Here is a 15873-nt window from a genome sequence, read left to right as displayed (position 1 = left end):
TGGCATTGCCCATGTCTGGATTTGGAGGGAATCTCTGACCAGGCCCAAATGCCAGGAAGTGAGCACAATGGAGAATGAACACTACAACAAAGGAAGACAGCGCTGTGAAGTGCTAAGCACAGAGGCAGCGGCCACTGCAGGAGACCTCATGCAGGATCAGCGCTGGCGGACCTCTGGGAGCGATGTGTTGCACTGACCTCTGCTCCAGCCAGGACAGACATTGCATAGGTAGGAAAAGTCCGGAGTGTGACAAATGCATATCGACCATTAGTGGTCAACCTATCGACTGTCGACCTAATTACTGTCGACCTAACATCCAGAAACCCTTGTGAGATCTTCTATTCTAAAGGTGAGGGCACACAGACAGGGGTGACACAGATGGGGTAGAAGTGAGCCATAGCAGAGGGTTTAGAATGAGAGATGGGATAAAAGAGAGCATGTAACAGAAGGTTAGGATGATAGATGGCTGGGTTTGATGAAGAAGTGGGTCTTGAGAGCCAGTTTAAACTTTTGTAGAGAGGTGGAGAATCTGATAGTGAGAGGTAGAGAGTTCCAGATGTACGGAGCATCATAGGCAAAATCTTTGAGGCAGGAATTGGAGGAAGTAACCAGTTGGCAGGAGAATTGGCGAGTATTTGTGGAACGAAAAGGGCGAGCGGAAGTGTAAAGGAAGATAAGGTCAGAAATGTAAATGGGAGAGGAATAGGTGAGGACTTTGTGAGTGTGAGAAGCTTGAATTGGATTAGGAAGGGGAAGGGGAGCCAGTGTAGAACTTGTAAGAGAGGGGAAGTAGACATAGTACACTTGGAGAGAAAAATGAGCAAGACAGCAGCATTGAAAATAGATTAAAGTGGAGAGAGGCATTTGACAGGGAGGCCAGGGAGAAGGAGACCACAGTAGTCCAACCTGGAGATGACTAGTGAGTGGATAAGGGTTTTAGTAGCATCCAGAGTGAGAAATAGTTTTGAGATGGAAATGGCAAGACCGAGAGAGATACTAAATGTGTGGTTTGAAGGAGAGAGAGGAATCAAGGATAACTCCCAGACAGCATACTTGAAGGCTAGAGGAGATAGTTGTGCCATCAATAGATAGTGAAATTGTGGGAGGTGTGGTTATGTGGGAGGGTGGGAAGAAGATCAGCTAAGTCTTAAAAATGTTAAGCTTAGGAAAGCGCTGGAAATCCAAGAAGAGATAGCAGAGAGAACACTGGAGATATGAGTGAGGACAGAGGGGAGAGACCACGGGAGGAAAGGTAGATTTGAGTGTCATCAGCATAGAGATGATATTGGAAGTTGAAAGAGCGAATGAGCTCACCTAAAAAGGAAGTATATAGAAAGAAAAGGAGAGGTCCAAGAACAGAGCCTTGGGGGTCACCTACTGTTAGGGGAAGTGCGGGAGAGGTGGAGTCATGAGAGGAGACAGAGAAGGAGCAGTCAGAGGTAGGAGGACAGCCAGCAGAGGGCAGCATCATTCAGACCAATGAAGTGAAGAATTTGCAGGAGGAGAAGTCCACAGTGTCAAAAGCAGCAGAGAGGTTAAGGAGAATATGCAGAGAGCTGTGGCCCTTGAATTTGCCAGCATGCAGATCATTGCAGACTTTAATGAGGGCAGTTTCAGTGAAGTGGAGAGGATAGAAGCCAGACTAAAATGGGTCAAGCAGGGAGTGGGAGGAAAGAAAGGCAGTACAGCAATTGCAGACAATACACTCAAGGCGTTTGGAGGCAAAAGGGAGGAGAGAGATAGGTCAGTAGTTGGAGAAAGTGTTAGGATCAAGGGTAGGTTTTTTTAAGAATAGGGCAGACAAGGGCATGCTTGAAGGTATAGGGAATAGTGCCTGGTGAGAGGGAGAGATTGAGGAGGTGGGCAAGATGAGAACAGGCAGGAGAGAGGTAGAGGAGGAGGCAGGAAGGGATAGGGTCAAGTGAGGAGGTGGTTGGGGGGGAGGCAGGGCCTTAACTAGGTATGTGCAGAGTGTGCCGCCGCACATAGCGGTGAAGGGTAGGGGGCTCTGTTGGCAGAAATTGACAATTTTTTGTTTAATTACTTTCACTTGTAGCTTCCCTTCTTTTTTAAGCCCAGCATCTCCTGACTGCCTCTGATTCCTGCAGCCACTGTTACCCAGGTCAGCAGGGTCTGGAACATGATGATGTCACATTACGTTATTGTTATTGATAGCTTCCGGTGCAACATTAGTTTTCCTGCAGAAAGCCGGTATGGCACTGAGTATCTGAGTATAATTAGATTGGTGCATAGTAATATATAAATAAAGCACAGAGAGTTATGAAATATTATTATTAGTAGTAGTATTTTTATTATTTATAAAGTGAAAATACAGAGGATAAAAAACAAGAAGTACAAATTATATAAAACGTTTTTAGTTACAAAACATAATAAAACTTTGGCGACACTATAAATATAAAAAATCCTAGTACGACCTGGAAGACCTCAATTCATAATTTATTTTATTGAGTTTATAGAACAGGTAAGACAAGGCTTTTTAATATAATCCTACAATATATATTGCTACAAATAAAAACCTATACAAGAGTGATGCCAGCTATCAGATTGCTGTAGTAAAAGAATAACAAGCCAAATTGATCACAATATAGCACAAGATACGAAAATATGTCAGTAATATCAAATAAAAAAATGTTTCTGGCACCAGGGACTGTCTGAGCAGTGATCCAGCTGCCTATGTAATGCAATAATATTTAATATTTCAATATTATGTTATTCAGAATAGCTTGATGTCAAATTTCTTCATTTATAACTAAATATGTTTACCCGAATTCCAGTATACAAATATAATTGATCAGCACAGTTAGACAGAAGGTCACATGTCTATACTGATCATTCTCAAAAGCATTTGATACCATCGACCAGCCCCTCTTCTAGTAATTCCCCCACCCCATTGGACACAGTCACACTGCACTCGTGGTTCTTTTCCACCTGTAGAAACACCTCATTTCTGTCTCCAAACCTTATTCCACCTCCCTTCCTCTCTCCTCGTGTTGGCATTCCCCAAGGCTCTGACCTTGGCCACCTCATATTCTCCCTATACACTACTTCCCTCTGAGAATTCATTAGCTACTTGGCCTTTACTAACACATATACAGTGCACTGATAACACTAAAATCCACCTCTCTTCTGCCCTCCTCTCCTCTTCCTTCCCTTGGCAGCTGCTGCCTGAGGTCTTAGATGCAGGGGTATATCTAATATGTAATGGTAATCTGTTTCCAGAGAGCTCAGATAATTGGGAGAAGGGTTCCATTCTTATTCCTAACTGGCAACGACCCATCAGACACAGGGGAACTTGTCTCTCTGAACAAGTGGGTGATTTGGGAAGGAGGTTCATGGAAACCCTTCCACGTCAACTTAGTGTGACAATCCTTTAAAGTCATTAGAGGTACAGATGTGTCTTCATACATCTTGACTCAATACACCACACAGCGGGAGATGCCTGGTGTGAGTGACTCGACAGGTCCCGTACAACTCCGTTAGCATCAGTTTTTTTTTGGCCGAAGATGCACAAGCAGACCCTGCTGATTAAAATTATGTGCAGCATGCCTATATTCTGTGCTCGACCATGCCTGTATCTGCATACAAAATGCTACTTTACAGTGTTTTCTGGGAAACACTATAACATAGCATTTCGTATGTAGCTACAATCACGCACAGAATATAGGCATGCCATACATCATTTTAATCAGCAAAAGTTGCGTGTGCATCATATTCACGTCATTTTGTGAATAAGATGCATTTTAATGGAAAAATTCACAGAAAAGATGCTCTGCGCTACCAAGTCATGCCACATCATAGCGTCACTAAAAGAGCTGTTTAACATGCAGGGAGGCTAGATGTAAGTGGACACTTCTGTATAATGAGCTTAGGGGTCACCACATTATCATCTCATTCCTTGACTACTGTAATCTACGCCTCACTGGCTACAGCACTCTGCAAACTATCCTTAATGTTGTTGCCCACCTCATTTTTCTACTTAGTCACTCAAGCTACAGTACTGTGCAAAAGTTTTAGGCAGGTCTGGAAAACATGAATTCTTTCAAAAATAGAAGTGTTAATAGTTTATTTTTATCAATTAACAAAATGAAGAGAAATCTAAATCAAATCAATATTTGGTGTAACCACCCTTTGCCTTCAAAACAGCATCAATTCTAGGTACATTTGCACACAGTGGGGCAGATGTATTAACCTGGAGAAGGCATAAGGAAGTGATAAACCAGTGATATGTGCAAGGTGATAAAGGCACCAGCCAATCAGATCCTAACTGTTAATTTACATATTGGAGCTGATTGGCTGGTGTCTTTATCACCTTGCACATATCACTGGTTTATCACTTCCTTATGCCTTCTCCATGTTAATACATCTGCCCCAGTGTTTGAAGGAAATTGTCAGAGAGGTAGTTCCAAACATCTTGGAGAACTAACCACAGATCTTCTGTGGATGTAGGCTTGCTCATATCATCGCTTCCATGACTCCTTGTTCCTCTTTACATTGAAGATAGTTCTTAATGACATTGGCTGTATGTTTGGGGTCGTTGTCTTGCTGCAGAATAAATTTGGAGCCAATGAGATGCCTTCTTGATGGTATTGCACGATGGTTAACTACCTGTCTGTAGTTCTCAGTAGTAAGGACACCATTAATTCTGACCAAATCCCCAACTCCATTTGCTGAAAAGCAGCCCCAAACTTGCAAGGAACCTCCAACATGCTTCACCATTGCCTGCACACTCTCATTATTGTACTGCTCTCCAGCCCTTCTGTGAACAAACTGCCTTCTGTTATAGCTAAATATTTCAAACTTTGACTCATCAGTCCAGAGCACCTGCTGACATTGTTTTTGTTCATATGTAGTTGAGTTACTTGGACTTGTTTCCACATCGAAGGTATGGTTCTTTGGCCACAATTCTTCCAAGAATACCACTTCTGGACAGACTTTCCCAAACAGTAGATGGGTGTACCTGGGTCCCACTGGTGTCTGGCAGTTCAGAGCTGCTGGCACTGTTAGACATCTGATTTCAAAGTGAAGTAATCATGATGTGTCTTTCATCTGATGCACTAAGTTTCCTTGGCTGACCACTGCGTCTATGGCCCTCAACGTTGCCCGTTTCTTTGTGCTTCTTGAAAAGAACTTGAAGAGCACATCTCGAAACCCCAGACTGCTTTGAAATCTTTGCCTGGAAAGGACCTTGCTGATGTAATATAACTACCTTGTGTCTTGTTGCTGTGCTCAGCGATTACATGGTGTATGACCTGTGACATGTAACTCTCTTCTACAACCTCAGTGTTTGACTGCTGCTCATCCAGTTTTCAGACTCCTACACAGCTGTTTCTGTTTCAGTTAATGACTGTGTTTCAACCTACATATGGAAATGATGATCATTATTACCTGTTTGGTTTGATTGGTTAATCATACCCCTGACTGTAATCCTACAAAATCCCTAACTTTTTGCAAGTGTACCTAGAAGAATTGATGCTGCTGTGAAGGCAAAGAATGGTCACATAAATCTTGTCACGTCACACAGCCACCGTGATCATGTCCCTGTTTGCCCTGGAAACGGGCCGTTGTTCCCCGCCCACCACACCCCGTGACCGTCTTTGTCTGATTGACAGGCAGAGGTGATCGCATTTTCTGCACCCCTCCCCCTGCAGAAAACGTGGGCGCATGCGCAGGATGGGCGCTGAGCATGCAGCCGTATCCTTTTCCTATTTTTTTTGCAGTTGGAACGCTTACTGCGATCCAACCTGAATTAGCCCCTAAATCCACATCCTATACAAACCACTTGTGGGTGGTTTTGACAAAGCATTGGAGTCTGCTCAATCTAATACATACAATCACACAAACACATGTAAACAGAATATATATTATGATTACATCAGTATATTAATATAATGTTTATCAGTCACCATTTTTCTTTATAAAATATTTTGAGCTTACTGTATATAGTCTTTATACTAATATGACTATTGCCATCATAAAATACATTGTTTACATTATGGCCCTCATTCCGAGTTGATCGCTAAGAGTCTTCGCAACGCAAATGTACGAAATGTAAGTATCTGCGCATGCGCAAATGCGTGATTACGCATGCGCGAGTACATACGTACGACAACTGGGCAAAATTACTCAGAAAAAAAAAAGCCGTAACTGGCAAACGAAAACGAGGAGTGGCGTGGGCGTGGCGGAGGCGACACTTCGCAATGCTCCGACATGGGCGTGAAAGTGGGCGTACAGTGTGGGAGTATGCAACTCGCAATGGGTGTGTTTTTCGCAAATAAACATTGTCGCTGTTAAAACTAACATAGGAAACCGTAGCAACATTCACGCAGCAGCCGAGTAGGTCTGCAGTTACTCTACATTTGCGAAGTACTGGTACAAGTGTGTATGCAGTAATTAGCAGTTAATTGGATATCACATTCATCTGATGTCCAATTACTTGTTAATTAATGAGCAGATGAAAGTTACCAACCAGCAATTGTCTGAACACACATTACATGTTTATTCTACTCACATATAAATCTCACACACTGCCAAATAAGGGTGTGATTTTTGTTGAATTTGTTGTGTAAGCATTTTTAAAACTTGTTTTAATGTGTGTAAGACTCCCAAATACAAGCAAGTGAAAATATTTGTGAAAGTGTTTGAAATCTGCAACATTTTTTACAAATAAACCAACACCCACATAATGCAGCATACACTTTAATTTAGTCTTAAAAGTCACAATAATATTTGATTATAATATCTGACAATGTTTGAAATGATGTCCTGTTGACCATAGATATTTATAAAAAGCGTCGTGTCTGTTTACTTAATATGGACATTAAAGTGTGGTGCAAAGCATACCTTTTTTTTGTTTTTATTTTCAATTTTTAAGGAGAATTAGCAGATTGGTCTACAAGTGTCTATATGCTGACCTAATCTTTCTGGAACTGCATTACCTTGAAGAAACTGCTCAAATTTTTTAAATATATTTTTTATTACTATAATAATATTTCACAACATTTAAACAACATGGCTCCACGTGAGTCGCACAGGCAGAGATGGACCAAGCAGCAAGCAGATGGCACTGACAATCATTAGATAGCAGAACTCAGTACTCTGCAAAATTCTGCTTCTGACAAAAGTATATTTTTAAAGCATAAATAAAACATGACACACCCTGCCACACACAAATTTTAAACCAAATGAGAAAGAATTAGGATCCACCACACAAACACAACAATACATAGCACACTAGTAAGAGGAAGATGGCTCTGGTGTTTATACACATAAACTCACAGGCTACAATACATCCAAACAGAAAGAATACATTTCACTAAGAGGGAGTTATCCATTCTGGTCACACAAGCCAACTCCAAAAATACATAGAGGCAACATCAAAAACATGGGTGCTGCCCATCTGGAGAGACATAATTTTCTTCTTTTTCTCCCCGCCTGAGGCTGTTCTTCTTTGGAAGGTCTGCGGAGCGACCTTCGTTGGGCCTGCCCAGTGGGCTGTTCTTCCTGGGCAGGGGCAGGGGAGGGAGCCGATGTGGGTGGCTCTCTGCCACTGTGGGCAAGGGAGACAGCGATGGCCTGGAGCCCTTGCAAGATGTTATTTGCAAGGGTTTGGAATGAGGAGGCAAGTTGTTCTTGGCCCTGCCTGATCTCTGCCAGACCTTGGCAGAGTTGAGCAACACCTTGCTCAACACAGGTTCGGTGCTCAGTGAGCCGGACAGCTATCTGGCTTACCTCCCGGATGACCCCGTCTTGAAACCGATTTAGGCTCTCACCATACCTAGCGATTTCAAGCAGGATCTCCGGGATAGCAGAGGGTTGGGTGGGGGGGCCAGTAGGAACCTGCAGAGGTGGGATTTGTTGGCCCACACTGCCAGACTCACTAGGTCCCTCCACCTCAGCCTCAACCACATAACCGTCCTGTGACTCAAACGGATCACCCCCCTGTGCTGTGTTTTGTGGCAAGCAAATAGAAGAATGTGTGGGAAAAAAGTAGGATACAAAATTAGTTTATTATTATAAATACTGTCAAAATTACAGACAACTAAATGTGTAAACTTACCTTCCAAGTCATGTCCCGTCAGGATCTCAGGCAGGTCCGTGTCCATATGAGACACCCCTTGGCCCTCCTCATAACTGACACAGGGCATCGCCATCTCCTCCAAGTCAGTATACTCCACAGCGACAGGTGCTCCTCCACCTGTAGCCCTTGAGGCATTCCACTCCGCAGCCCTCTTTGCCTTCAGGCGGGATTTGAAGTCGGCCCACCTACATATGTATTGTGAAAGAGGGACAAAGTAGAGTCTTATTATTTGTCTAAGCTAATATATAGGACACGTGTTCTGCTTGTGTTTGCTAGACATAACATCACATGTAACTACATTTTTTAGTCAACTTAGCACAGAAAAAGGACTGTCAATATGCACTTACCGTCGTCTCACTTCCTGTGATGTTCTGACGACAGAGCCAACTTCATTCACAGATTTTGTGATGTCTCTCCAGATTCGATCTTTTGAAGCAGCCCCCATGTTTTTTGGCCCTCTATGGATTTTGGACATGGCCTGCGTGACCAAGACACGCAACTCCCTCTTAGTGAATGCAGGCTGTCTTTTCTTCCGTCTGGAGGTAGCCTGTGAGGTTTCTTCTTGTTGGTCATCACCATCTTCCTCCTCACTAGCAGCTTCTGTCTGTTGTGTTTGTGTGGCTAAAGCCAATTCTCCCTCAGTTTGGTCACTTTGTGTGTGTGGCAGGGTATCCCCAGTCAATTGTTGTGGTTCAGAAGCAGACATTTGCAGAGTACTAGGTCCTGCCTCTTCAACATCCGCAGAGGCGGATTCCAACATGCGCCTTTGGCAATCTAGGCGTCTTTTCCGCAATGCCATCTCCTGCTCTGCAATGCGGTCCATCTCTGCTGCGATTTGCTCACGAGAAGCCATGTTTGTGATGACGTGTGTACGCCGAGGTGTGTGCTTATATACCTACGTGCGTAGCGTTAATTCACACAGGTGTACACTGTTAATCTGATTAATGATTGCACTGCTTATTTAAGGGCCTACTTTGCACGCTGTGAGTGTAGGTAGTTTGGAGTTTCTTTCACTTGAGTTTGTTGGCTTGTGCGTGAAGGTGCTATAGGAATTTTCAGAGTGAGTAATTGTCAAGCATACATTTGTCCTTTCGTTTGCGTTTAGAATATAGTCAGTGTAGCATTTTGTCTGCGATTTTTCGTTTGTGAGTATTCTGGAATTCGTCTTGTTGTTCATTTTTTGATTTAAAAGTGTTTATTTTATGTTGATTGTTTGTTATTCTTTTTTACACATATATATTTAGCTAGTCCATTTTTGCAAATAAACCTGTGCTTCATTGCTTTTACTGACATTTTTGTTCTCTTGTAGGAGATTTGTTTTGGGTGACGTAACCCTAGTCGATTTTGTTTATTTTGTGTGCTATATAACACAAAGAGTTCCTTTCTTTATTTTGGATCAGGTAAGTTCCCTGGGCCTGTGTTGGTGCCTGTTTGGTTTATTGGTCTGTATGTTGTTTTTGACTGTCATATTTGCTCTCTTGTAGGAGATTTGTTTTGGGTGACGTAACCCTAGTCGATTTTGTTTATTTTGTGTGCTATATAACACAAAGAGTTCCTTTCTTTATTTTGGATCAGGTAAGTTCCCTGGGCCTGTGTTGGTGCCTGTTTGGTTTATTGGTCTGTATGTTGTTTTTGACTGTCATATTTGTTCTCTTGTAGGAGATTTGTTTTGGGTGACGTAACCCTAGTCGATTTTGTTTATTTTGTGTGCTATATAACACAAAGAGTTCCTTTCTTTATTTTGGATCAGGTAAGTTCCCTGGGCCTGTGTTGGTGCCTGTTTGGTTTATTGGTCTGTATGTTGTTTTTGACTGTCATATTTGCTCTCTTGTAGGAGATTTGTTTTGGGTGACGTAACCCTAGTCGATTTTGTCTATTTTGTGTGCTATATAACACAAAGAGTTCCTTTCTTTATTTTGGATCAGGTAAGTACCCTGGGCCTGTGTTGGTGCCTGTTTGGTTTATTGGTCTGTATGTTGTTTTTGACTGTCATATTTGCTCTCTTGTAGGAGATTTGTTTTGGGTGACGTAACCCTAGTCGATTTTGTTTATTTTGTGTGCTATATAACACAAAGAGTTCCTTTCTTTATTTTGGATCAGGTAAGTTCCCTGGGCCTGTGTTGGTGCCTGTTTGTGTTTGTTCAAAGTGTTTTGATTATGTTTGTTTTCCATCTTGATAATAAATGTTATGTTTTTTACCGGGATTGATCAGCAAAGTAGTGTTGTTCTTGGCTGGGCTAGCTACTAAAGGACTAACTTTTTTTTTTTTTAATTTAAATGTTTTTAACCAATTATTCTTAATTTTGTAGTAGTTGTTTGTGATGTGTTTGATGTTCTGTTTTTTTAAATAATAGTATTTTTAACAATTACAATTTAACATATGTAGCTTTCATTATAAAAATAATGTTTTTTTTTTTTTTTTATAATATTCTTTTTGGTCCTGAATTGAACCCAGAAAAAATGTCTTACGCTCCTGCAGTAAGTTGACACACCCTTTTTGTAAAAATTTTTTGTTTGCATATTTTTTGGACTTTGTTTTTGTCTTATTCAATTTTTTTTTTGTTTTTATAAAAGTGTGTGATGTCTATATTTATCGCAGCAGAAGCCCTACCTCCCCAACCCACGCCAGCACTCCCACCCCAACCGCCAGCCCCACAACCACAACCGGCTCCTCATCAACCAAGGCAACGGAGGCGTGCTAGGCCACCAATTTTCCGACCCCGTGTCCTACTTTTTGGGATGCCAGATGATGTGGTTGTACGTAGATACAGGCTGCCACCACATCTAATCCTAGACACTCTCTCCATAATAGAGAGTGATCTGGAGTCTGAAATTCGGTATCCTACAGCAATACCACCATTGACACAATTCCTTGCTGTGTTACATTTTTTGGCAACAGGGTCTTACCAGCATGTGGTTGGAGACCTGGTTGGCATGTCGCAGGGCCAGTTCAGTAAGGTCCTGCGGCGTGTCTGCCAGGCTTTCCTCAAGCGTGTGAAGCAATTTATTGCTATGCCTTTGGATGTTGGTGCCCTAGATGTGGTGAAGCGGCAATTTGCGGAAGGTGGTAGTCGCTTCCCACATGTTATTGGGGTTGTGGATGGCACACATGTAGCTATTCAGCCACCAAAACATAATGAAGAAATTTATAGAAACAGGAAACTGTTTCATTCTCTGAATGTAATGGTTGTTTGTGGGCCATCCCTCCAGATCCTTTCCCTGAACGCAAAGTTTACTGGAAGTTCCCATGATGCGTATGTCATTAGACAATCAGGGATATGGCACAGATTAAGATCAAGTCAACGAGCAGACATGTGGTTATTGGGTGAGTTGTTGCACATATTTTGTTCAAAATTTTGTATATTTTTCCAAATTGACTATTTCTAATTTTTTTTTTTCCTCAAACAGGAGACCGTGGATATCCTTGCACCCCCTGGCTCATGACTCCTTACCGTAATCCCAGGCCAGGACCACAGACGGCATTTAACTCCGCGCTTACTGCCACTAGGCAGCTGGTGGAGCGCACAATTGGGGTCCTTAAAGGGCGGTTTTGTGTGCTCCACCGCACTGGTGGCGACATCATGTATTCGCCGGAGATGGCAAGTAAAATAGTGGTCCTGTGCGCTATACTCCACAATATCGCGGTAAGGAGTAGCGTAGAGCTTCCTCAGACAGAGGAATTGCCTGATGAGGAGCCAGGGGTTGTCCGACACTTCGGTGGGGGGAGTGTTACAAGGAGGGGGAGCCAAGTCAGGGCAAGCATTGTTGCTGAATTTTTCAGGTATAGTGTTTTTTTTTACTCTATTGTTACCAAAATAAAAGCACAGTATGCATCATTTTTTATTTAAATGTAGAAATTGTGTTTGCTATTGTAAGGTCATTGTGTAATGCTTTTTGTGTGTTTGAATCTGTTTTTTTTTAATCTTCAAAAAACAATAACACGTTAAGCTGACAATTTAATTTTGTGTAAAACAATACTGTGATGTTGCTAAATAGTGTTCTTATTTTTTTTACTATTCTAACATCATGATTATTTAAACAAAAACACAAACAAATGAAACTGAATGTTGCCCACTTTGTGAATGTCCAGCTGAAAGACCACACAAACTGAGGTGAGTACTCAGATATGTTTATAAATTGATCTAAAACTGTGTGTCTGTGTCTGTGTTTTTTTGTTTTAAATTTTTTGGTTGTGTTTTGCTTAAAATTTGCTTGCGTAGTTCCGCTCGTGCGAAATAACACTCTGCTCTTCACAGCATTGCAAAGATCAATAAAGTTATTATAAATGACATATGACAGCATAGATTGTGGACCAATCACATGCTAACAGACACTATAAATATATGCCCAAATAAGGAAAACGCCATTGCCATGATGCGTGCGGCACCTTTCACCAGGCGGGAGCTCCGCGTCCTGGTTGCGGTGATGGACCGCCGCGTAGGCCGCGTTGGGCGATTCATCCCCAATCGTGTTAAGCGCGAGGCCTACGCGGAGGTCCGTCGCCTGCTGCGGTCTCGCGTCCGCAGCAGGCGGACCATCATCCAGTTAGAGCGGAGATGGAGTGATCTCCGAAGGAGGACTCCAGAGCTGTTGGCAGAGATCCGCCAGCAAATCCGCACTATGCATGCATGCAGTAAGTAACATTACATAAGATTATTAGCATAAATAGTGCAAATTTTCACTAAGTGGTAGGCTAATTGCAACACTGAGTGAACATTTTGAAAAAATAGAACAGTGTGTGTGGTTAGGGCAAACATTACTGACTGTAGCAAAGTGTCCCTAAACAAGTGCATGTTTTACATAATTAGTAACCAGGCAGGAAACTGTACCAAAAAACTTGATCAGTGCTGTCTATATAATAAGGTAGCTTGAATAGTGATCTGGTGATGTTGGCTAGACAAATCAATATGTCTCAATGGAATAGATACAGGAATGACCGACAAAATTTTTTTATTTCATAATTTTGTTTGCAGTGGGCAACATGAAGAGGTTTGAATAATTTTTTATTTAAAATTCTAAAAAAAACTTTCTTTTACATGGAACCGAACAGTGAAAATTACAATTGATTAGTATGTAATTTAACATGCAAATTTAATTATATTTTAACAATCATTCTAGGACGACCACAACGTCAAGCACCACATGATGCACCAGCTCAGCACCCTTCCCCTTCTCACTCCCCCTCCACTTCCCAGTCCCCCTCCCCTTCTCACTCCCCCTCCCCTTCTCACTCCCCCTCCCCTTCTCACTCCCCCTCAGCTTCCCAATCCCCCTCAGCTTCCCAATCACCCTCAGCTTCACAATCCACCTCAGCTTCCCAGTCACCCTCAGCTTCCCAGGCCCCCTCAGCTTCCCAGGCCCCCTCAGCTTCCCAGGCCCACTCCACTTTCCACTCCCCTTCTCAGCCAACCTCTCCTTCTCTTTCTGTGACCCCTTCTCCTCCTTCCCATACCCCTTCTCCTTCTACTTCCAACTCACCTTCTCAGCCCCCCTCACCCTCTATTGGCCTAACATTTTCACCGCCCCCCTCGCCCTCTCAATCAGACCCACCCTCTGAAATTACATCCCCAATCCAACCTCCTTCCCCCATCCAGCCTCCTTCCCCCATCAAGCCTCCTTCCCCCATCCAGCCTCCTTCCCCCATCCAGCCTCCTTCCCCAATCCCTCCTCCTTCCCCCATCCAGCCGCCTTCCCCCATCCAGCCGCCATCCCCACCCAGTGAATGGGCAGAGGAAGCCCCTGAAGACAGTTCAGGGAGTCTTCATGTTGCCGAGGAAAGTAAGTGTTTTAACATTTTGTTAAAAATGATTACCTACTTACACTTACAATGACAAAACATGCAGTGTTGTACTGTTGGAATTCTTGTACCAAGGAAAATTAATTGTGTTTTTCTTCATGGTGTACATGTTGCATTTACATTTATTTGAGTGTCATTATATGTCCAGTGTTTATGTGTGCCATGTTTTGTGTGTCCACTCTAGGTCGACACTCATTAGGTCAACAGGGTTGGCAGGACAACAGGGTTTATATGTGTTAGGTTTTCTGGGAAACAGTTAGACCTGAGTGGAGTTTAGTATGTTGTTGTTCTTTTACACTTGTGCCTGTGTATTCTTAATATTTACACTTACAAATCACATGCTTCACTTTGTTAGGCAGCCTAACGACCCAATGATTTGTGGTGTGAAAGTTACACTCACAAAATGATTATTGGATAAAGTCAAACCTGTTTGACCTTATTTAGTAAGGGCAGCTTTCATGGAGTGTGGGCATGCTAGGATATGTTGTCCTTCTGAAGATGTTGATATGCAGTGTGATGATGCAGGACCAACACCCTAAAAATAAAAATAAAAAAAAAAACCAAATGGGAATGAATGCCAACATGGTGTAACATTGACGAAGATGGTAGTTATCTTTAACATGGGATGTCGGCCATAGCAACCAATAAGATTATACTTTAAAAATTGGGAACCACTTCTACAATATAATATTCATATTTTTGCTTGTTTGCTATGGGCAACGTTCCATCTTAAATATAACTCACATAGTAGTAAATGTAACCCATGGTCTGGAACACTTTAAAATCTTAAAAAAAGGCTGAGCAGGCTTGTGTGTTGTTCTGCTAATGATTGTACCATAAAACAGGCAGGATGTAGTAACTTTGCCATTAAAGCAGGCCTGTCCAAACTGCGGCCCTCCAACTGTTGAGAAACTACACATCCCAGCATGCCCTGACACAGCTTTGGCATTCCCTGACCACAAAACTGTGTCAAGGCATGCTGGTATATGTAGTTTCACAACAGCTGGAGTCCAGCAGTTTGGACATGCCTGCATTTAAGTGTGCTTTGCGCCTTGCTTGGATAATAAGTAATGTAATTAAGTTATTAATGTTTGTGTTGCATCTTAATTTCAGATGTTGCAGTTGGAGATCCTACAAGTTTTGGAGGCATTCTTTACACCATGCGCCAACACCTGCAAGGATTAATGCATTGTGTTGATAATTTGCAAAAATTTGCATGATTTTGTTTATTTTATGGAAAAAAAAACTGATTTATTTTAAAAAATAAAATAAAAAAAGTTGATTAAAGTTAACCGGGTGTTGTGTTTATTAATGCAAAAAAGGATCAGCTGATTGGCAGGCAGAAATTGTTTGCAAAAAACATTACACACATCTTACGTTAGATTATTAACAAAAAAAACAGGAGATTATTGTGTTAAGAAACATGTAAACACCTTCATTCACAAACAACACCTTTAAAAACAAACAAAGGGGGAAAAAAAAAAATGTATACACTTTTACATGTTGATGGGCAATTATGGCAACAAAGTGTTAATCTGGTTTTTTTTGCAGACTTAATTGTTTAGGAACATTATCAATCATTACACTAATTGGATTCGTTATTGAAAAGGGCTTGTTGACTTTAAAAGGAATGGTGTAATTTCACTTAATAGCTTTAAAAAAACATTTTTGTGCGTTTTTCCTTAAAAGTGTGCACTTTTACGGTAAAATGTGTAAATCTACTAAAACTTAGTATTTTTACGATTAAGTATGTGTTATTGCGATGGATTCGCAATGCTGCGATGGTTTCGCATTACTGCGATGTCATTTGGCGTACGCCCACTTTGTGTAATACTGCGTACGAATGTGCAAAAATACGTTGGGGGCGGAGGTTCGCATATTTACTACATTAACGCAACTTTGCGAATATGTTGTGCGACCGAAAAACTTAGCGATCAACTCGGAATGAGGGCCTATGCTTCCTGTTTGTTTTTCCTTG

At 41.9% G+C, this 15873-nt stretch overlaps 1 long non-coding RNA gene across 1 annotated transcript; it reads left to right on the top strand.

The window, feature by feature from the left end:
- The first annotated feature begins 11649 nt into the window (after positions 1-11649).
- LOC134980495 (uncharacterized) lies at positions 11650-15128 on the top strand. The gene is made up of 4 exons (XR_010190416.1): positions 11650-11879; positions 12189-12210; positions 13217-13876; positions 15009-15128. It is a non-coding gene; the product is annotated as an uncharacterized LOC134980495 (long non-coding RNA).
- Positions 15129-15873: the final 745 nt, after the last annotated feature.

The sequence above is a fragment of the Pseudophryne corroboree genome, chromosome 12, assembly GCF_028390025.1.
Source record: "Pseudophryne corroboree isolate aPseCor3 chromosome 12, aPseCor3.hap2, whole genome shotgun sequence".
Taxonomy (NCBI): domain Eukaryota; kingdom Metazoa; phylum Chordata; class Amphibia; order Anura; family Myobatrachidae; genus Pseudophryne; species Pseudophryne corroboree.
Note: the sequence above shows the minus strand (reverse complement) of the source record. Positions and strands in the feature narration are given on the sequence as shown.